Source organism: Panicum virgatum, chromosome 2N, assembly GCF_016808335.1.
Source record: "Panicum virgatum strain AP13 chromosome 2N, P.virgatum_v5, whole genome shotgun sequence".
NCBI lineage: Eukaryota > Viridiplantae > Streptophyta > Magnoliopsida > Poales > Poaceae > Panicum > Panicum virgatum.
The window spans coordinates 43,956,061-43,978,958 of record NC_053146.1 but is presented as its reverse complement, the minus strand read 5'-3'; the positions used below and the strand labels follow the sequence as shown (position 1 = coordinate 43,978,958).

The 22,898-nt window shown below is 45.4% G+C and overlaps 1 pseudogene; it reads left to right on the top strand.

The window, feature by feature from the left end:
- Window positions 1-136: 136 nt before the first annotated feature.
- LOC120662657 lies at window positions 137-1,971 on the top strand (annotated as a pseudogene).
- Window positions 1,972-22,898: the final 20,927 nt, after the last annotated feature.

Sequence of the window (22,898 nt, the reverse complement as noted above, 5' to 3'; positions counted from 1 at the left end):
AATGCCCATGTCAAGAACAAGAGGCACAGCTCATACTGGCAAGCTCTCGAAATGACCAAAGAACATTGATGCAACGAATGCTGCAATACTGCAGCGAAAAATAGAAATAAAAACCAATGGACAGATTGAATACTACATGAGGCATCTTCCAGTGATTGGAAAGGTACCAGGAGGTACCCAAAGGTACTTTTTCTATTTTGGTAAGGTAACAGGAGGTACCTTTCCTATTTTGATATAAATTCCACCTATTTTGATACCGATTGATACTTTTTTCTAGGTACCTCTTATATCTCAGCTATCGATTTCAGCCATTGTAAAAGCGGTTATACTACATTGGTCCAGGCTAGGTGTTTAGGGTACGTAATCTCCAAGAAGCAACGTTCATCACCAATTCTTATATGATTTGTTTTGTGATAGTACAAATATATTATGAAAGTAGAATTATTTGTACTGTACAGTAAATTAGGACATGTAGCAAAGCTTCAGCTCTAGCTAGCACGCTGTAACCACATTCATTCATTCGCACCTTGTTTATAAAGGAGCATGTTCATGTTACATCCTTTATGACACCTGTTAAGAAGTTTCCACACGATTTAAATGTTCACAACAGACTATACATGTTCTGTTCAATTAAACCCACAGTTAACTTATCCACCATACAATAGTAACAATACACATCGAGAAAAAGAACAACTGGACTACTGGAGAATAGAAGCAGCTATAGTTCGTCTTGTGCTTGAGGTTTCTTCACAGCAAGGTCATTTTCCACCCATGCATCGTAACCACCTTCCATGTTCTTCACATTTTCAAATCCACAGACGCCGGCCCCGGCGTCACCAAGTTCAAGGCCGGGGACACGGTTGGCGTGGGCTACTTCGTCGACTCCTGCCGCGCCTGCGCGAGCTGCGGCACGGGGCACGAGAACTACTGCCCCCGTCTCGTGCTCGCCTCCAACGGCGTGGACCACGGCGGCGCGACCACCAAGGGGGGCTTCTCCGACGTCCTCGTCGTCAGCCAGGACTACGTCGTCCGGGTCCCGGAGAGCCTGCCTCCGGACGGCGCCGCGCCGCTGCTCTGCGCCGGCGTCACGGTGTACAGCCCGATGGTGCAGTACGCGCTCAACGAGCCGGGTAAGCACCTCGGCGTCGTCGGCCTCGGGGGCCTAGGCCACATGGCCGTCAAGTTTGGGAAGGCGTTTGGGATGAAGGTCACCGTCATCAGCTCGTCGCCGGGCAAGCGCGAGGAGGCGCTCGACCGCCTCGGCGCCGACGCGTTCCTGGTCAGCCATGACGCCGCCCAAATGAAGGTAAAATCCAAAGATCACTTCTTGAGGCCCCCGATGATCTGGACACGCTTGGCAATTGGGTGCACTGATGCAATGACGTCTCGTATATATGCAGGCCGCGGCGGGCTCCATGGACGGCGTCATCGACACGGTGTCGGCGGGGCACCGGATCGTGCCGCTGCTGGAGCTTCTGAAGCCGATGGGGCAGATGGTGGTCGTCGGCGCGCCGAGGCGCCGAGCAAGCCGCTGGAGCTGCCGGCGCACGCCATCGTCGTCGGCGGGAAGCGCGTCGCCGGGAACGGCGTGGGGAGCATCACGGACTGCCAGGCCATGCTGGACTTTGCGGGGGAGCACGGCATCGCCGCTGACATCGAGGTCGTGGGGATGGACTACGTCAACACGGCGATCGAGCGGCTCGAGAGGTACCGCTTCGTCGTCGACGTCGCCGGTAGCCACCTGGACGCCACTGCTTAGGCGCCAGAGGAGCCCAGGATTCGTGGTTCGCGTCATGTAGCACGGTAGCAGCAAGCATGTGAAATTGATGACACGTGTCTTTTTGTGGGTGTGCACTGGTGAATAAATTGGAGCAGAACACTAGGCAATGAAGTGTTTTGATCCAGCGTGGTGCTGAGTGGGTTAAATAGTTTGTTCAAGGTGGTAGTGGTGCGAGTGGGTTAAATCCTTTGTTCAAGGTGGTAATGTAGGAATAAAAGTCAACGATCAATTGGGATCCTATTTGCTGACTAAAAAAAGGTCAAAGTCAAGGTGATCCGCTATCTCCAATACTTTTCAACATAGTAGTGGATATGTTAAGCAATCATCATAGCTAGAGCCAAAGATGATGGTCAAGTGAGAGAGGTAGTTCCTCATCTAGTTGATAACGGCTTGTCTATTCTACAATATGCGGATGATAAAGTTATTTTTATGGACCACGATATTGAATAAGCAAAGAATACGAAACTAATTCTTTGTGTCTTTGAGCAATTATTATCAAGTCTAAAAATTAACTTTCACAAAAGTGAAATCTTTTGTTTTGGGCAAGCAAGAGACGGTGAATCACAATATTCACAGCTATTGGGTTGCAAAATAGATTCTTACCCGTTCCGCTACTTGGGCATCCCAATGCATTGTAGAATAGGATAGCAAAGTAGGAAATGACTTCACCTTCCTAACAAATGGAAAGATTCCAATTTTCCCATCAAAATAGCATTTCCCTTGAGCATCATATCTTGGCAATGCAAGAAGTGATAAAAGAATGCATTTATTTATGCTATTTATATTCTGCACTGTCCTATGAGGATCATCTTCATCCTGATGCAATACATGGTCTTATTTTTCTTAGTACCATTATACCATTTCTCATCCATATGCATAGTGTTTCGCATATCTATGAATCTTGGTTGACTGTGTATAGTATTTGGATCTATCATAGAAGCACAGAACCGTAGGCATTCTTTTTGTTTTCTTCTTTCAAATAAAATTTTGGACATCTTGAGTGCCGGCGTATGAGGCCTTCTTTGAATACCTTATGAAATTTGTTTTTGCTAATGTGCAATTCTGATGCAAGGGATCTAATGGTAGTACCTTTGTTCAAATGAACCATTTTTACCTACTCCAAATCAATGCCGCTTGCACCGACAATTGAGAGTTCTTTTTGATTTGGTGTCAACTTGAGAACCTGCAGCTTCGCGTCTCTTCACATTAGTTCATATCCTCTACACAACTCTCCTATTAATACCGAATAAATCAGCAACAATTGTTGTAGTAGCCCTACTAAGTTTTCCATCTCTACTGCTTTCAAGAAGAGCTGCATATCCTTGTTGCCGTTGTTTGTTAGACAAATCATTTCTCTTAGCATCATTTCCTTGATCAGAACACTAATGAGATCTTTTATTTAATTTTCTGTGTGGTGAATCTATGGAATTTGAAATATAAATACCTGGAGCATTATTCAAATCAAAGACCAGCCCCCTGGTCTTCTCCTTCAAGAGTGTCATTCTACTCCTCCTCGGCTGTTACATGGTTTTCATTTCCTAAAGCAATGTTACAGATGCATTTCTAAGGTAAGAGGAGATGAATACAAATTCCAAGAATGAAAAGAATCTAACTTACCTTCATGATTTTCTCCTTGCAAATTGTGGCTATGCTCTTCCTCAATGGCAGCATGGTTATCATTTCCTAGAGAAATGGTAAGAGAAGATGAATAACAATTGCAAGATTACATATTAAAAAGAATGGAGACTTACCTTCATGATTTTCTCCTAAAGCAGCATCATCTTCTTCATCATGGATAACCGGGAGCTGGTTTAGATCAAGTAAGACTCCATCTTCTTCTGCACTTGGCTCTGAGTTTAGATCAATTGTCATGGTAATTGATTTGTGCTACACTAAATTTGTTGGCTGCAACAGGGTCTATTGGAGATACGGAGGCATGGATTGCTGATTTTTAAAGAAGGCATGGTGTGGAGTTTTAGCCTACAGACGGGTTTAATTTATAGAGGCAAGGGGTGCTGCTGGACGGTTCATGAGTAGGCGCAAGTTTTTTGGCTCCAAAATTTTGATTTTGGTGTTTTAGGCGCTGGCTCTTGAGATTTGTTTAGGTTTTGTCCAACCTTTATGTTTGTTTAGGCGCATTTACTTAGGCGGGAATAATCTAGCAGGGTCTACTATTTTTGTAAACTAATTAATCCCCGTTGGTTGCAGAAGAATATATAGCATTCAAGTCTGCTTTGTTTTTGGTTCTCCTGGTGAGCTTCCGCACGTGTAATTACTATTGAACAATGTATTGATGAGGGCTACATGCATATTTTCTCAATCTTCTTAATCTGTCGGAAGAACTACATATATTCTAGGACAAAGGAAGTATTTAGCTATTCTTCCTAATTTGCTTCTGAATTGCTATATAAATGAACTATTAGTTTTTATATTTTTGAATTAGAATTTATCTATTTGTATTCGATATGGATTGTTTGGTTAGTTGCTAATTTTCTTATATTTTTAGTTTCTAATTTATCTACTCACAAATTGTATTGGATATGTGTTCAGTGAAAACCTAATTTTTTTCTTTTGTTAAGACCTTATTTCGATGCAAAATTCAAAATTCCAAAACTATCTTGCGGCACATACATGAAGTATTAAATCTAGACAAAATAAAAAATTAATTGCATAATTTACTTGTAAATTACGAGACGAATCTAATGAGTCTAATTAGACCATGATTAGATAATAGATTGCTCGTATTCTGATTGGGATTCCACTTGATTTGTCTGGGTTCCAATTAGGATTCCGATTGATTTGTCTTGATTCCGATTAGAATTCCGATTGACGGACTAAGGAAACATTGCTTGCTTTAGAAATAGCAGGGACTAGGCAATTATACCCGTGCGTTGCTATGGACAAGTTGTTATAAGAATCAGATACGTATAGTTGTCTATGCGTTAGTTTGGAGGAATCTACGTTATCGAGTCGCGGACGAAGGACTGGTCTGACTTGCATATCGGATGGACTAAGGTCTACCTACGAATAAAAAAAAAGATGGAAACCTTACTCGCTTTTGAAATATATAAGAAATTATACCCGTGCGTTGCTACAGACAGAGTTGGTATAAGTATCGGATACGTAAAGTAGTTGTTTACGAAGGGCTAGTTTGACTTGTGTACAAAGCGGACTAATATCCCATTTGTCAATGATACAGGACAAACCAAACCAAAAATTCAGGTGAAAATCCTTACTTTACGTATAGATATAGATATAGATATATAGAATAGATAATATATAGTAGTGGCAAACAAAATTATCTTTATTAATATAAAAGAACTGCTTGAATTACCAATCGACTAATTCTACATGCCACTACGTCCACCTGCCTTGGCATCGGTAGTGAAAATCTTCAACACCGGTTATTACGAAACCGGCTCTAAAAATGACCGTGGTAAAAGATACTTCTCTGTATTATCAGTGACAAATCATGAAGCTGTGTACGGGGAGAACCACTTATTGCTCCCAAGATCATTCTTGTCGTAGGACGTAGGTGTTCAGGGAGTAGGCTGAGCCTGAAACCCTGTCGTCCCCACGTCATCGTGGCCGTGGCACGCACCGCCCTGGTTGCTCTCGCGATAGCTGCAACCCTTAGGCGACGGTAAGGCATCAGCGACCCCGAGACGGCGCGCCGCCGCAGCGTCCGCGTGCGAGGCGGTGAGAACCAGCGGCGCCACTGAAAGGAACGTGGCACTATTTATACCATTTCGAGTGATTTTGGTGATCGAATGACAACACAATACTTGGAATAATATAATTATTAAGATGACCATTCTCAAGCTTTTAGGTTCAAGTGATGACAAAGACAAGATAGGCGTAGCTAGGCCCAAAGGGCCGCCCCCACGAACCAATGCTTCAGTAGCACCGGAAGAACCGATGCTATAGGCATCGGTGCATCCGATGGTTGCCGGATGATCCGATGGCCTGGCTTTTGATGCAAGTCTGTGAGGCACCGGTTGAACCGACGGATCCACGAAAGGCATCGGTGCATTGGGCATACCTTGTTCCAGAGACGATGTCAAGCGCCCAGGAGAAGATCCTTCAGCACCAGTTGAACCGGTGATGCATCGGTGCATAACATCAGTGTAATGACGTCAGCAGAAGAGTTGAGTGCTGTGAGTGACCAGTTTAACCGACGGCTAAGCATCGAATGGACCGGTGGTCACTGTGTCAGCTGACAGAAGCTCAACGGCTACTTCGGGTCTGAGAGTGACCGGATGAACCGACGCTACCCCAGGCAGAGGCATCGGTTCATCCGATGATACGCAGATTTTCTGCTGACCGTTGGAGCAACGGCTACAAGACTTGGTGGCCTATATATACGCCTCACCCCGGCCATTTGAAGATTGCTGGAGTCCAAAGAAGTCACATACACACCCAAGAACATCTCCAAGCCATACAAAAGCATCAAGATCATATCCTTAGCCCTTAGCACACTTTGAGATTGTTGTGTAAAGAATTAGCTCTTAGTGAGTGAGATTGCAAGGCTTCAAGCCTTTGTGCTGTGGTTCATTAGCGAACCAAAACAAGAGCTTGGTGCGCTGGCACCTTGGAGCGTGAAGCTCGCCGGCAACGTCATCGACCCTCCGACTTGGTGTGGAGCGGCGACGACACTTTGTGCGGGGGACGTGGAGACCCCATCCTTTGTGGAGAAGCTCCTTAGTGGAACCCGGGGCCAAGGTGACCGTGATTGTGTTCACAGAAGAGACTTGGGGGCCGAGTAGCAATACTCTTAGTGAGTGCTACAACAACATGGATGTAGGTGTGCCTTTGTGGCTAACCGAACCACGGGATAAACACCCGCGTCAAGAGTTTGCTATCTCCTATCCCGCTCTTTAAGTTTCCGCATTTCTTACTAGCAATTTGTGTGCCTTTACTTTCATATAATAGTTTTTTGATAGGAAATGCTATAGGTTGCTAAAATCTTTTGGGATAGGGGTTTCACATTAGAACAACCTAGTTGCACATCTAGAAAGCATGTTTTAGTTTAAGTTTTGTGCAAACTAGTTGGAGCCATATATCTAAGTTTTATTAGTGTCTAATTCACTCCATCCCCCTCTTAGGCTAGAACACCCGATCACTTTCAGCCACCAGAGCAGCACCGCCGTCGTCGGTGCTCCAGCCCCCGGGCCTTTGCCACCTCTCTTCATCGTCTTCTCGCTCGGTGCTTGGATCCTCCGCGCGTCGGTGATCGGTTGCTCGCTCTTGATCAGTACCTCGAGCTCGGAGGTATATATGACGAGTGCTCAGAACTTAGAGGGGTGTGGTATCTACTTATAGGCCGCCGGCATGCAACCAGCTGAAGCCTGTATGCTCCGCAGTCGAGCCGGGCGTTCGTCGTCGCGGATACGCGGAGAACGTTTTTGACGGATCATTCGACTGGTGAGTAATTGTTGTGGTGTTTATTTGCGTTCCAACTCAGGCGTGGACTGTGCTAGTGCTGCATAACCCGTCATTTGACGGCAAAACTGTTGGAACTTGCATTCTGGAGATCTTCGAGACCCGTCACCGCTTGCTCCCATATAAATAAATCCAAGTCATGGTCTCATGGATGACGGGTAAAAGAGGGTACAGACTTGGAAATAGAAGATTAGACCATGGTGGAAGCTGCAAAATTGCGGCCTGGTTATATTCATTAGCGGTCTGAACTTCAACAATGCTGATGACGTGCATTGGTAAATAAGAGTATATATATGGAGTATGGACTCTGGAGTGGATCTGTCGAACAGTCAACACAGATAAATCCAGTGTTCTGCCTTGCCCTCGAGATCTATTTTTTAAATGTTTAAATATCTGAGGGATCTTTATTTTTTGGTGGCGTCAGTACGAGATCCGAGATCGTTAATGTTTTTAGCAGATAAACAAGGGTAGTTGCTCTTCAATTAAACGTAACTGATCCGTGCATGATAGCTACAGCATGCAGGACTTCAGGTACAGAGACCCCTGGAGGCCAGAATATTCCTGAGTGAGAAGCGACTATGCCGTTTGGTCGAAGTATTGATTGATACAGCTTCACTGAGCGTTGACTTGGAATGACAACATATAGCGTTGACTCGGAATGACAACATATGCATGATGTCATGTTCTTCGTGCGTGGACCGTCTTTGTGACGATATCTGATACCTCCATATAGACAGACAGTAGGTCGTGTCTTCTCCAGATCTCACTGCATTCAGTCAGTACTTCAGGCGTAACAATATATGCAGTTAATCTGCATAAAAAGAACTGGATTTTTTTACAAAGATTTAAAAGACCTTTAAATCTTGATTAAGGACGCGGTAGAGCATCTGCATACATCACGTCGTCACGTACATCTATATCATCTGAGTCGCATCAACTGAATTGAAGTCTTCGAACGCAGACAAATGAAGAACTAGCTACAGGCAGCAGCATAATTAAGACGTACTACGTACGAGCCGTGTGTCAACAACCTCAATCTGCATCACTTCTGCTCTTCGCGGTTCTGCTGCGATGGCAACGGCTTGCACCCGTGGAAGGTTCAGTAACTGACTGGACAGACACGTCAGCATGCTGTTGGACGTGTTCAAAACAGCTAGACTTGTTCACTAGCAAACCCAAACGGCAACGCTTGACCGAGTCTGTACATATTGAGGTGAGCCGGCTCAGGTTAGCGGCCTGCATACGTACATCTTACCGGTTTTTGGACCAGTAGGAATTACTAACTGATAGGATACTCGGAGTCAATTTAAAAATTATGTCCATTGTTTTGCCATAAAAATGATTTTTTTTTTTGCATACGATCGACTAAACAACCTAGGCAACAGTTCGTCACAAAAATCCCTAGAGGCTACCGACCAGATGGTGTCTAATATTTTTTATACACAATTTTACACGCACTTGTCGTTTAATGTAATCAAACCTGAACAAACACCGTATCTCTTGCTAATCCTTGTTAGTTGTTACCATCCCACCTTTTTTATTTTATGATTTTATCGATCCTAATGTTAACATATGCTGACTATGTGTGCAACTCAACCTTGATTATTTTTTAGGACATACGTTTTTATTAAGAAGGAAAGAGATTAAGAGAGTAACAATGACCCCACACCAAATAAAATTCAATGCATCTCCAAACGGGTTTTGATGTACAAATACTACTCCCTCTGCTATAACATGTAGGGTGTAAGACCTTTTAGTTTTTACCCAAGTTCAAGTTCTCTAACTTTGATCAAATTTATTGGAGAATATGTAACCGATTACAAAATTAAATTAATTAGTTTATTAAACCCATAAAGACACATAAGTCTTTATAATGAATTTACTTTACAATAATATATTCAAGATAGTAATATATTTGTTATAAACTTGATCATAGAAAAACGTTAAAAATAACAGCACCCAGCTAACCATTTATTTTGAAAAGACAGGTAGTCACCGCTCCCCGACCCCCGCGTCGCTCCCAGGCGACTCGGGGGCCCTCCGCGCCGCCTCCCACCCCTCCTCCTCGGACCGCCTCCGGTGGCCGCCGCCGCCGCCGGTGACCGTCCGGGCGGCGGCGCCGGCGGCCCGCGGTTGAGCCGAAGTCGGCACAGCTTGCTCCTCCCTCTTCCCATCTCTCTTCCCCTCCCGCCCCCGCTCCGTCCGGCCCACAAATCTTGACGCTCCGATGCTCCTCCGCCAGTCCGCCGGCCGCCGGGGCTGTATTCGGCCACCCCCTCGATGGATCCGTGGTTCCCCGTGCCGGATCTGCCATGTCGCCGTCCTTGTTCGTGGCGCGGGTTGTGGCGTGCTCGGGTGGGCAGGGCCGCCGCCGCCACCGCCGCCGCTCGCCACGGGGCTCGTCCCCGGGTTCTCACCGGCTTCCTACCCCCGGCGGGCCTTGCTCCCAGTCCTCGGGTGGCCAGGTTGCTACCGCCGCTCGCCTCAGGGTGCGGGCTGCGCCCTCGGCGGCTCTGTTTGTCGGGGGCTCGTGGCCGCATCGCCACCGCTCGCCCTTGGTCTTCGGGGGTCAGCGGTCCCTCGGCTTCGGTGCTGGTGGTAGGCTTCCGCCTTTCATTGGCCGTCCCTGTGGCCATCTGCGATAAGGTGCTAGCCGACGTGCTCGTCTACGATGCAGGTCTTCGGCTCTGGGGAGGGAACTGGGTGGAGGCGAAAGCTTTGGCCTGCTTGCGGGCCATTGATGACGACGCTCTCGGGCGCTGTTTACCTTGTTGAAGGCGTCATTCTTTGTCCCTCTTTCCTCCCCTACGGCAAACTTTCCGAGTGAAAACCTTGACCTTTTTGGTCGGACGATGGCGGCGCATGTGGCGTCGCTCCCTTCCTGAAGGCGTCGTCTTGGAAGCTCTGCTGGTGGTGGTCGTCTACTCTTCTCGGAGAGTTCCACTTCTGCGCTTGGCTTTTCGCTCATTTCATCTACATCGTCCGGGTTGCTCTGGTCATCGTCTGGCAGATGCTTTGCCGCATCTTTGCTCGTCGGCGGATACTTGGCCATCGTTCTGCTCTAGCGGATGCTTTGCCGCCGTTGGTTGGTGATCTCTTCGGACGGATGCTTGGCCGTCTCGGTGGGTCGGGTGGATGCTTTGCCACCTTTGTTGTGTTGGCGGCCGTTGAACCCTTGGCGTTGTAGTATCTTTTGCAGGTTCAGTTGTGTGGTTGTCTAGATTTGTAGGTTCTCCTTTGTCTCCCCTGTTGTTCTTGCTGTTCTTGTTCTTGTTTGTTGTACGGGTCGCCCGTCACTTGCTTGGTGGTGCTCTGTTTTTGCCTTGATAGCTTTTGCCTATTAAGGTTTGTAATAGTCGTATTGCTTTGCTCTGAATGAAATACATGCTCAGGCACGTTCGCCAAAAAAATAGCACCCAGCTGGTGCCAATGGAAGCTCGGAGACGCCATGAAACTTCTTTTTTAATAATGGAAAAGATTATCTGGCTTCAAAACCCCCTTCCCCGCGCCCCCTCCCATTGAGGGGGATGATACCAATGTTATTATACACAATAGCATCCACACCACGTTCCCAAACATTATTTAATGTATAATTAACACATGTTTATTGAAAGTCAATTCGTAAACTAAAAGATCATCCATGTGATGCTAAGAACAAACAAAGAGCCAACATTTCTTTTAGGATTAATTAGAATTAATTAATAGTGATCAATTAAGATTAACAGCATCATTAGCAACTATTAATGACACTTGTACAGTAGACATAGTAATAGGCACCTTTTGGTGCCAACAGATACCTTTTGGGCATCTGGCCCCTTCGGGCCTTTTGGCCCATTCGCACCAGGCAACTGCCTGCTCCCCTTTGTATAAATATATTGTATTGTTCATCAATAGAGTGAGGTTACATCCACTTTTCATTTCACACGTTATCACGCACGCACACACCACTGACGCTCGTAGGCAGAGGCAGAGAAAGAAGAAAACAGGGACTCGCTGGAGTACTCACCGGAGATCTCGCCGGACTTCTGCAAGATGTTTGTTGATAACAATCCAAAGGAGGAAGAATTATGTCTTGTGGACTCATGTACCACAAATTCTATACTTAAAGAGATAAAATATTTCCATACTCTTGAGAAAAGAGAAGGAAATATTATGACCATTGCTGGTCAGGATGCGTTAATAGTTGGTTCAGGTCGAGCTACTATTACTCTCCCTATGGGTACCCAAATAACGATGGAGGATGCTTTGTTGTATCCCGATTCGACTCGTACCCTTCTAAGTTATAAAGATATCCGTAAGAATGGTTTCCATGTGGAAACACATCAAGATAATAAAGAGGAATTTCTTCTCTCAACTAAACTCACGAGATTCGAAAAACAAATCTGTGAGAATTTTTCTTCGCTCCAAACCAGATTGTACTTTACATACATAAAGCCCATTGCTCATGTAGCTTATAAGATAATTTTTCACAACATAAATACATTCTGAAACTGGCATGATCGACTTGGGCACCCTGGAATAGGGATGATGCGAAAAATTATCAGCAATTCCATAGGTCATGATACGGAAAAAATAAAATTTCCCCAAGATAAAGATTTTGGTTGCACTGCTTGTGCAACCGGGAAATTAATTTTAAGACCATCATATCTTAAAATTCGAGCTGAACCACTAAAATTCCTTAAAAGAATTCAAGGAGATATTTGTGGTCCAATACAACCATTATCTGGGCCGTTCAGGTACTTCATGGTATTGATAGACGCATCTACGCGTTGGTCTCACGTGTCTCTTCTGTCGACAAGCAACCATGCTTTTGCCAAAATAATGGCTCAACTTATCAAGTTGAAAGCCTATTATCCTGAACATCGAATTAAGTCAATTCGTATGGACAATGCTGCCGAATTCTCCTCCCGTGTTTTCAATGATTATTGCATGGCATTGGGAATTCAGGTTCAGCATTCAGTCCCATACGTAGATACTCAAAATGGTTTGGCTGAATCATTGATTAAAAGAATCAAGATAATTGGAAGACCTATGTTGATGAATTGCAAATTGCCTTCGTCATGTTGGGGTCACGCAGTGTCGGTGTTTACCACCAAGCCTGCACAGGGATATCCTTAGCAGTAAGGTTTGTAGGTAGGGATTGACTGCTCTGAAACTCGATCATGCAAGGAACACAAGGATTTAGACAGGTTCGGGCCGCGAGTCGCGTAATACCCTACGTCCTGTGTGGCTGCTTGTATTGCCTTAGGTGTTGATGTGTTTCGAGGGGGTCCCTACCCGCCCTTATATATCTGGGGGGACAGGGTTACATGAAAAGTCCTAGCCGAGTACAGTTGGAGTCCTACTACAACATAATTGGGTAGTTTCTTTTATACTGCAGCTAGTTCTACGTCTATTCGGGTAGTTACAAGAGAGGTATGGTACATCCATGAACTATTCCTTACTCTAGAACATTCTATGACTATAAGCAGTCCCGTTGCCCCGGGTCTGACAAACCCCGAGCTCTTCGTAGCCGAGTCATGTAGGCGTCGAATACTTGGCTGGGCGTCTTCGAGTACTTCAGGTAGTCAGAACATCCCTCTGGTTGCTTTTGGGTCTTCCTTCAGGTACGTCGAGTAGTTCTCCAAGTATTTGTGGTTGCTTCGAGGCTGTGAGGTGCTCAAGCCCCGAAATCTTGATCATATATGGTGCGCGAAGTACTCGCGCTCCAAATGGAGTAGCCCCGAGCCTTAGGTTGAATCACAGAATCAGGCTGATGGTCACTTCAATCTTTTTCCTTCATTATTTTCCAAAAAATTTGAAAAATAAATCTTTGATGCACATATCCCGCAGCCCCCGAGCCTTAAATAAAAATCCCTTATCTTGCAGGTAGCCCCCGAGCAAAGATTTGGAATTAAGGATCTATGACGTGGCATCAGATTTTATTCCTAAAAATATCTGCAGGTTTAAACAGATCCGATATCCGAAAAGACCCCTTTTTCGGGTAGAATCCTAGAAAAATGATACGATTGGATATGACACACTGATTGCACCCGTAATATCCTCAAAAATAAAACCCCGGATGTTTATCTCTTTACTGTATGCTCACATGAGACTTTACTGCTTGGAGAATCTGCATTATTGCGCCCGTGAGTGCTACCACTGTAGCATCACGGGTTGTCCTCCAGTAAGGCCCCAAGCGGCTATAAAAGAAGGGTGTGAGGTCTTGGCCAGAAGCACCAGTATTCTGAAGTTATGGTTTGCATTTGGTGTTCTTGCTCTCGCCCTCCTGAAATTTGTGTAGTCCTTTCCAGCAAAAGATGCTAGAAGAGAGCTTGCGAGTGGCAAGTGAAGTCTCTGCTGCCAAACCCTGCAACCCCAATGCTCTCATCGGATCCATTCTGGGAATCATTTCCTTGCATATTCCAATGAGGCAGTGTTTCAGGGGATGAGTGGCATCTAGTTGTGTCATGCTCTTGGGGTTAACTGTTTCTGGGTGCACAAGAACTGCCATCTCTGGTGAGGAGACTTAATCTTGTCACAATGTATTCAGGGAGAAGGAGAAATTCCTTTGCAAGATGCTATAAGAGATCTTGCGAGGCGATTACTGTAATCTGCCTCCTTTCTCTTGAAACTTTTCTCCCAGAATACGAGTATTATTATTCTCTTTGATGGGAATAACAAGTTTGTACTTTATCACGGCCTCAGGCCAATCTAACTATAGCAGGCTTCGCTCAGGAAGCCAAAAAGTGTGCGTGCAGACCCGAGTCATTATAAAGTTTTTAGAAGAAAATATTCTAGTTGTAATATCGATTAGTTGCAATGTGACAAGTACTTTTCCTTTATTCTGGAATGTAATCCCTGTAGAAGGAAGTTAAGTCGAGTAGTTGTCAAGGGATGTGACTATTTTCTTTATCCGGAATGTAATCTCAGAAAAAAGAAATGTATCAAAAAATCCCACTTTTACCGCGATTGGTAACTAACTGTTACTCTTCTGGGTATTTACCTTTTTGCCACCACTACTATAAAATAGAACGGTAAACCAGGTTTTACCCCACCGGCTGCCATTCCTCAGTTTTTACTGTTTAGATCTATTTTTGCTCTTCAAACTTCCAGATCTAAAACTCCTTGATTTCCCTTGCTCTCGAAACCTTTAGGGTTTTAGCCATTGCATGCACGTGAAGTGCTCTGTGGATTTCCGGATGGCTCCCAAGAAATCGAGCAAAGGCAAGGGCGTGGAATCGGAGCCGTCCCATGAGGAAGAATGGGAACCGAGTAAGTGTTCAGAATTTGACTTGGAATCCCTTGTTAAGCAGGGTTTTTTGCCACCAAAATCCGTAATCCAATAGCGTCATGCGTGAGGCGACGTCCGTCCGTATGAAAATACGGGCGAGATTGTTGGATTTCTTCCCTATTTTGAGCAAGGGTTGGGTCTTCCTTGCTCTAATTTCTTTTCTGGGCTCCTATACTATTACGGGATCTAGCTTCATCACCTCACCCCAAACTCTTTTGTTCATATTTCTGTCTTCGTACATTTGTGCGAAGCTTTTTTGGACATCGAGCCCTATTTTAATCTTTTCTACCATCTTTTTCATCTTAAGCCCCAGCCTAATTCGACTAGACTAGACGTAGTTGGTGTGGCGGGGATTCAGCTGAGGCAGAGTATGGATAGGGTTTATATCCCTTACAAGTTGTCACAAAAAGTAGTCGACTGGAAACCAAAATGGTTTTATGTCGAAAATCACGGAAATAGTCTCCCATCCATCCTAGCTGGTCCCCCTATCAATAGAGCTGAATGGCTGAAGAAGCCTCTTGATACAAGCCAAATTCCAGAGTTGCTGGAATTGATTGCAAATTTAAAGCAAAAAGGAATAACCAGAGAAGTTGTGGCTTTTGACTGGATGAAGCGTAGAATCCAGCCTCTCCAAGCTTGAGTAACTTTTGGCTTCGAGTATCAAGGAAAAAATGATCCATCGCGATGCTCGGAAAAAGAGATCTCCAACGGAGAAGCTCTACGTCGAGTGCAGCAATTGTTTGAGAAGGTGGAGCACGTGCCTCACCTTCTCAACACGTTTTCAGTGTTGAATCCTCCAAAGGAGGTAAGTGATAAGTAGTCAATTTGCGAATTCGAGTACTTGTAGTTGTAAATGTAGCATATCTAACAACTTTCTGTTCCTTTTGCAGGATGATGTAAATGTATATAGGAGCAATCCTCCTCTCCCAGGCATATTTCGCCCTTCTCACCTTGTTCCCAGTGCTCATGCTTAGCCCTTGCCTGGTTCTGAAGGTTCTTCAAAAATTGAAGGCTTTAGTTCTGATGACGAAACTACTAATGCAGAAGCTGGGGAAGCAGCTGGGGATGATGGCGGGGAGCATAGTGCCAGCCCGAACGAGGATGCCCAGGCGGGACACCCAAAGGGTGTTCGATCGGTGGCAAGGAAGTGTTGTGGATCCTCGCAAGCTACCAGCGACAGATGAGTAGCTAGATTGTTGCAATCGAGTGCTTTGACTTCAAGTTTGTTGATTCACTTGTTCTGATTTTGATTTTCGCTTTTCAAGTCCTGTGGCAAAAATGCCACGGACTACAGCATCTGGGGATGATGTTGTGGTGGGACAAACCGTCCCTTCCACCACAGCAGACCCATCAAAGGGGACTGGGACTACTCATCCGGTGAGTAGTTCCAATGTGAGTGATGCCAGAAACATGGGTGGCAGGAACGTGATCGTTAGGCTGCCCCCTAAGTTCGGCGTGAGGAAGCTTGCCTTAACAAGGGAATCTACGTAAGTTCGTCAAAACTTAATTGTAGATTTAACTATGTATCGAGTTTATCTGACTGGTTTGTCTTTGCAGTGATACACTCCTGGAGGCAAGGGGAGAAACTGAAGGTGATTTAGGTCCTGAGCTGACAGCGGAGAAGCCCCCGAACACTCCAGAGATGGATGCTCATCAAGTGGAGGAGATGGCGAATTCTATGATGTTGAATTCGCCACTCCTAGATCCTGGAAGGAGCGATGAGAAGCTCCCGGAGGAAGAGGATGGAAGCGGGAAGCTTCCAAAAGAGGGAGGCGCCGAGAAACTTCCTGCAAAAACCCCCACAGGTAAACTTATAATGCCTTGTTGTACTACTTCCCAGATTTCATCGGGAAGTGCTCTGCCACAGGAAAAGCTGAAGATCGCGTACAAGCTTTTGGGTGTAAGTATTCGGATAACTTCGAGTACTTGTCAGATCGAGTAGTAGAAACTGATCTTGTTTTTATATTCATGGCAGGAGGTGTTGGAGGAGGGGTGTAGCCATCTCCGGGATGATTCGGAGCTAAATGCTCTGAGAGAGCAGGTGGAGAAGCTCTCGTCCAAGAAGGCTACTCTTTAGGAGAAGAATAAAAAACTCTCCAAGGCCAAGAAAGGTTAGTCTTGAGCATATATAACGCCGTCGACTAGCTTGTTTCGTCTGGTATTTATAAGTTTTTCTTTTAATCGAGTACACACCCTGCTCAAAATCATTAAAGATTGAGGAAAGCTTGGTATTGGATCTAAACATTCTTATGTACCGAAACACAAATGAGATCGAGAAGCTCAAGAAGATCAAGAAGGATTCTGACCGAGAGATGGTGACGGTCCTTAAGCAGCTCAAGGACCTGTCAGAATCCCGTGACTTGATGCAGCGGGAGCTTGAAGAGCTGAGAGATGTGAAAGACGTTGCTCAAGGTGTGGCAGACCTTGTGGAGATCCCGGAGGGAAACGAAGATGAACCGCTTATGCTGGCGGGGAAACTTCGTAAAGTAACTGAAAGCTTTGAGAGGTATGTCTCCACAACCACCCGTCAGTACGTAGGACATGTACTCGGGTTGGTGAAGTCCTACTGGCCACGTACTCCACTAGATCCACTCGGGGAGGGTGCTAAGGCAGATTGTAGTGATGACCAATTTGGTCAGTATCTGAGAGAGACCTCCTCCGTAGCGGACAAGATAGTGGAGACTTTAAACAAGTCCAGATCTCCTTGTCTTTTCTGTAAACTGATTGGCTTTCTAGTGCCTCAAGTACTCTGTGTACAAATGTTTAAATTTGTGTATTTGTCGAGTACTTGTTTATGTGTATAAGAATTGTGCGATCCTTTTGTCGGTGTTTACCGCCAAGCCTGCTCAGGGATACCATTAGCAGTAGGGTTTGTAGGTAGGGATCGACTGCTCTAGAACTCAATGGTACAAGGAACACAAAGATTTAGACAGGTTCGGGCCGCGAGTTTGCGTAATACCCTACGTCCTGTGTGGTTTGTATTGCCTTAGGTGTTGATGATTGTTTGGAGGGGGTCCCTGCCCGCCCTTATATATCCGGGGGACAGGGTTACATGGAAAGTCCTAGCCGAGTACAGTTGGAGTCCTACTACAACACAATCGGGTAGTTTTCTTTATACTGCAGCTAGTTCTATGCCTATTCGGGTAGTTACAAAAGAGGTAAGGTACATCCATGAGCTATCCCTTACTCAAGAACATTCTATGTCTATAAGCAGTCCCGCTGTCCCGGGTCTGACACCTTTGTTCTGTCGAGTAGTAGTAAATAGAACCTCCTAGGTTCTCGCGGCATCGCGCCTACTCGATTTTGATAGTAGATACGAAGTGTTGTATCCATTGATGCTATAAGCAGGGTGGACTCAAGTTGAGTCGAGTAGTTTGGTTCTTATTCAGTACTCTAGTGCTGACAGATTAGGATTGAATCCTGTGGGATTAACCAAGTGGGAAAAGCAATTTTTCAAATGAGTGGTTAGGCTGTAGCCTGTTGCGCATTTCTTTTTGGAAAGAAACATTTAGAGTTAGAGCAGTGCTCTTGTGAATTTGGTTATCCAAGAAATCAGGGAACTTTCATTAAGTACTTGGGGAACCGGGAGCTTAATTGTCGTTGTGCTCCTTGAATTTTGGAGTAATTTTCAAAGTTGATCGGTTAGGATAGACCTCATCTGGTCACCCGAGTGGGAAAAACTTTTTATGAAAATATCAACAAACTACTCGAGCCAGCGAGTAGAGTGTCCTAAACAAGGACTGGAGTAATTTCTAAGATAGATCTGTTAGGATGAACCCCGTCAGGTTGTCCAAGATGAAACCACCTTAGAAATATCCAAAACCTACTCGAGCCAGCGAGTAGGGTGTCATACCCAAGGACTGGAGTGCTTTCTAAAATAGACCTGTTAGGATGAACTCCGTCGAGTTAACCAAGACGAAAATATTTTAGAAATATCCAAAACTTACTCGAGCAGGCGAGTAAGGTGTCCTAACCAAGGACTGGAGTAATTTCTAAGATAGATCTGTTAGGGTGAACCCCGTCGGATTACCCAAGATGAAACCATCTTAAAAATATCCAAAACCTACTTGAGCCAGCGAGTAGGGTGTCCTAATCAAGGACTGGAGTAACTTCTAAGATAAATCAGTTAGGATGAACCCCGTCGTGTTAACCAAGACGAAAATATTTTAGAAATATTCAAAACTTACTCGAGCAGGCGAGTAAAGTGTCCTAACCAAGGACCGGAGTAATTTCTAAGATAGTTTTGTTAGGATGAACCTCGTCGGGTTAAGATGAAAATATTTTAGAAATATCCAAAACTTACTTGAGCAGGCGAGTAAGGTGTCCTAACCAAGGACTGGAGTAGTTTCTAAGATAGATCTGTTAGGATGAACTCCATCGGGTTACCCAAGATGAAACCATCTTAAAAATATCCAAGAACTACTCGAGCCAGTGAGTAGGGTGTCCTAAACAGAGACTGGAGTAATGTTGACTTTCACTAACGCCCCCGATTTGTATACCGCAAGCGTACGGTTCGTGGTAGCTTTTCCCTTAGAGTATTCCCCCAAGGTTTATCAATCCGTGGATCGACAATGAACTTACTAGGGTTTTCCATCTAATCTAACGGATCTATCCTAACATGAAGCATTAATTGCATATAAAAGGTGAACCTTTGATAGATATGAGTGATGTACGAAGGTTGATCTCATCCATGAACATCGATAAAGATAAAGCATGACCGAAGGCATGACTAAACCTATCACACGCATTCTAGTTGTAGTTCTAGCTAAACGAGTAAGCTCAACATGCATCTCATCCAAAGCCTCTTTAAATCAAAACCTCCAATCCGATCCCTCGATACCCAACCTACTCTGTGGAGATGGCCTGTCACGACGCCCCCCTTTTCAACGGGATACCCTGAAGCAAGTCGAACCCCCTTTGGGTAGATCCGGTATGAACTCCTAGCCACCATAGCTACAAGAACACCCCATGCAATCTATCTCGAGAATAGATCTAGGAATAAGCGCACCCAAAGCAAGAACGAAATCGAAAGAGGAGAGACATGATCGCTAAATAGATCGGATGACATGAAGACATTACTCACATAATAGATTCGTTTGGATCGCCACCACCGCGTATACACGATTGACGACTCCAACTAGCTCATGAACTCCACCATGACACAACCACGCAGGGAGGCCATGGCGGCTAGGGATGGCCTAAGCCATCTCCTAAACAACTTCGAAGACTTGCGGCGGCCGTCGTCTCCCTCCGGTCTTGGCCCTAGGTTTTCGTCGAGTTCTGGTTGGATGGATGCTTCGAGTTGAATAAGGTGCGAGCTATTTATAAGCCGAGGAAGCCACCGGTCGAAGGGGAAGGCAAACCGCCTCAGAAAAGGGCTGGGCCGGCCGGCCCCATCGGCCTAGGCCGGCCGGCCTACCCCTTTTCGGGCTCGCCTCGGTCTCATCTTTGGCGTGTAGACTCCTCGCATCTTCTAGAGTTTCTGTCCTTCACGATTGCACCCCTTTGGACGTTGTTATCTTGGAGATATCTTCTAGGAAAGGATAGGATAGGGAATCCTTCCTTAAATCTTCATTTGCTTTGCTTAATCCCGAAGTATCTTGATCTCATCTTCGTGGGCTTGGTCCTTTGGGCTCTCTTGGAGGATGGATGTGCATGAATGTGCTTTGAATCAACATGGGCTTTGGTCCTTCCTTTGTGCTTTAGCCTTCGCCTTTCTCCGTGTTAGTGCTCGATCACGGGCCTCGTCATTTCATGCTCCAAAATAGGCCAAAAACCTGCAAAAACGAAGTTCCTCCAAAATATATGTGCATATGTGAAAATGACCAATAATTAGGCCGGGGTTAGGACGGTTAGTGATTTTGATATTGAATTCATGCCATTATCAAGGATAAACAAGGGATAAAAGGGGTACTTAAGGAGCGCCAACAAGTAACTTCTAAGATATATTTGTTAGGATGAACCCCGTCGGGTTAACCAAGACGAAAATATTTTAGAAATATCCAAAACTTACTCGAGCAGGCGAGTAAGGTGTCCTAACCAAGGACTGGAGTAATTTCTAAGATAGATCTGTTAGGATGAACCCCGTCGGGTTACCCAAGATGAAACCATCTTAAAAATATCCAAGACCTACTCGAGTCAGCGAATAGGGTGTCCTAAATAAGGACTGGAGTAGCTGCTAAAATAGGACGGTTAGGATGAACCCCGTCGGGTTACCCTAGTATAACATATTTTAAGAGTACTCAGAGTAAACCATAGATTAAAGAACTACTCGATTGTTGCTCTATGTTGAGAAAAACTCTTTTGGAGTAGTGTTAGTGATGGGGTATGGGTCAGGTGAGCAAGAGCGAAGGAGTCGATTTATAAGGAAATCAACTTTTATTGGAGACTTGCCGCGATTAGAGCAATTGTAAAAATGACAGACTCTGACTCTTAAGACCTACCCCTTGCTCGTATATGTGAGCAATGGTTTACATGACTGAAAAAAATATTCGAGCGTAATGCTAATCGGTATGGTAATCGACCAGATTTTGGGTAAAGTTTCCTTTACCAATGGTGCCCCGAGGGCCTTGCGGAGTGAGTTGCACTCGAAGATCGTGTGAGAGCTCTTTGGGTGCATGAAGCACTTGCGTAGGAGCGTTTTGTTGATCTTGTCTCCGCCGAGAGATGTTTCTCCATGGTGTTGGGTGCGGAGCTTGTCGTGGGTCAGGGTACTTGCCGGCTTACGTTTCTTGAATGATGTGGAGGCATGTGCTGGGATGCGATAGTTGGAAGAAAGGCTGTAGGCCTCTATTTCCTCGCGCTCCTTTCTCCTCGAGATGATGATGTTGCGTGCGTCGCGCCCAATGTTGATCACGTTGCGGAGATCGATGTTGGAGTAGTCGTAGTTGTCGCCCTGCTGTTCTTGTTGGCAGTTGGCAACGCGCTGGTGCCTGAACGCCCTCTTCTGGTTAAGCAGGAGACGACGCTCATAGAGGTCCTCTACTGTGGGCTGCTCTTCCAGTTGAACAGTTACAGTAACTGCTGGAGGAGGTGCAGGCGGGTCTTGCTTGGTAGCAGCTTGGACTTCTGTGACTGCAGGGGGAGTAGTTTCCATGTTGTCGGAGAGGTACTCGTCATAGTCATCAGAATTGTAGTCATCGAGGTTTAGACATCCCATCGAATCAACCTCTGGTTCGTGGACTTTAGAGATGCGAACCATGAGGATCTCACAACAGAGATCCTGAACTTCTCGGTCTTGTTTGCTTGCTGACGGGTCTATCCGGGCGCCTTGTTGGAAAGGGAGATTTGTTGGCTTAGAACCGAAAGCCTTAGGATCTGGCGTCTCCTCCCAGCACACTATCTGTCCTTGCGGTGTTGCATATATGACCAAGTTTGGAAGGGAGTCCTGATCGGACTTGAAGTTCTGAGTCGAGTTGGATTCGACTTCCTTACTGTACCGGATTAGATCATCCAGTTCATCTTCTGAGTTGTAGGAGTACTGGGAGTCGGAATCCGTTAGGCCACCGATTTTGGAATATGTGTGCTTTGGGTGAGCGAGAAGCGGGATGCCTATCTCTACGCGGAGGGCATTCTCGTTTATTCAATGCAGCCATGATTGAGTGGGAGTTAATCCTGCTGGCTCTTTAATCTAGGGTTTGTCGAAAATTGACTTGCTGGTTTGTTCAGGAGCTTTGGATTTTCCCTTTTTAAGCTTGACTAGTTCCCAGAGGGCACCTACCATCTGGGGTGGATGGGCCATGGCATCCATAAACAAGTCGATGTTGTCTGACCAGTCTTCAAGATCGTCGAAAGGTTCGAAGTTGTTGAGACTTTCCATGAACTGATCAAAGTCCTGATCGAATAAGGGATCAGAAATATCAGTTGGTTCAGGAGTCCACTTGTGAGCAGGTTTCGGTGAAGGATTCTGGGGTTTCCCAGAGGGATACAGTCCCATCTGAGCAAGCTTGGGGTTTGCCTCTTCGAGTTTTCCGCAGAATTCTCCTCCCGAGTTCTGCTTCTTGCTTTGTAGAGTGCTTTCAGCCATCTTGATGCAGTCGATGAGTTTAGATTCTACTCGATCAATCCCAGAGAGCATATCTCCTGACCGTTCATGTGGTGGGTTCAATGTTTCTGGGTTCTGCTGTGTTTTAGATGAGTTAAGAGCAGATTCTGTGAGCTTGATGCACCCCTCTATCGATCGTGAGACCCGATCTACTCCATCGAGTAGTTCTAAGTTGACGATCTTAGAGCGTTTGATTGACTTGAGATAAGCCACATATTTTCCGAGAGTTTCGAAAAAGTGGGGATTTTTGGAGTCAGAATTTGTATCGAACTCGGATAACTCGTGGGCTCGAGTTGGAGTCGACATGTTTTCTGCGGTAACCGAGTCAAGTTCGAGTAGAGTTTGTTTCCCGTCGAGTT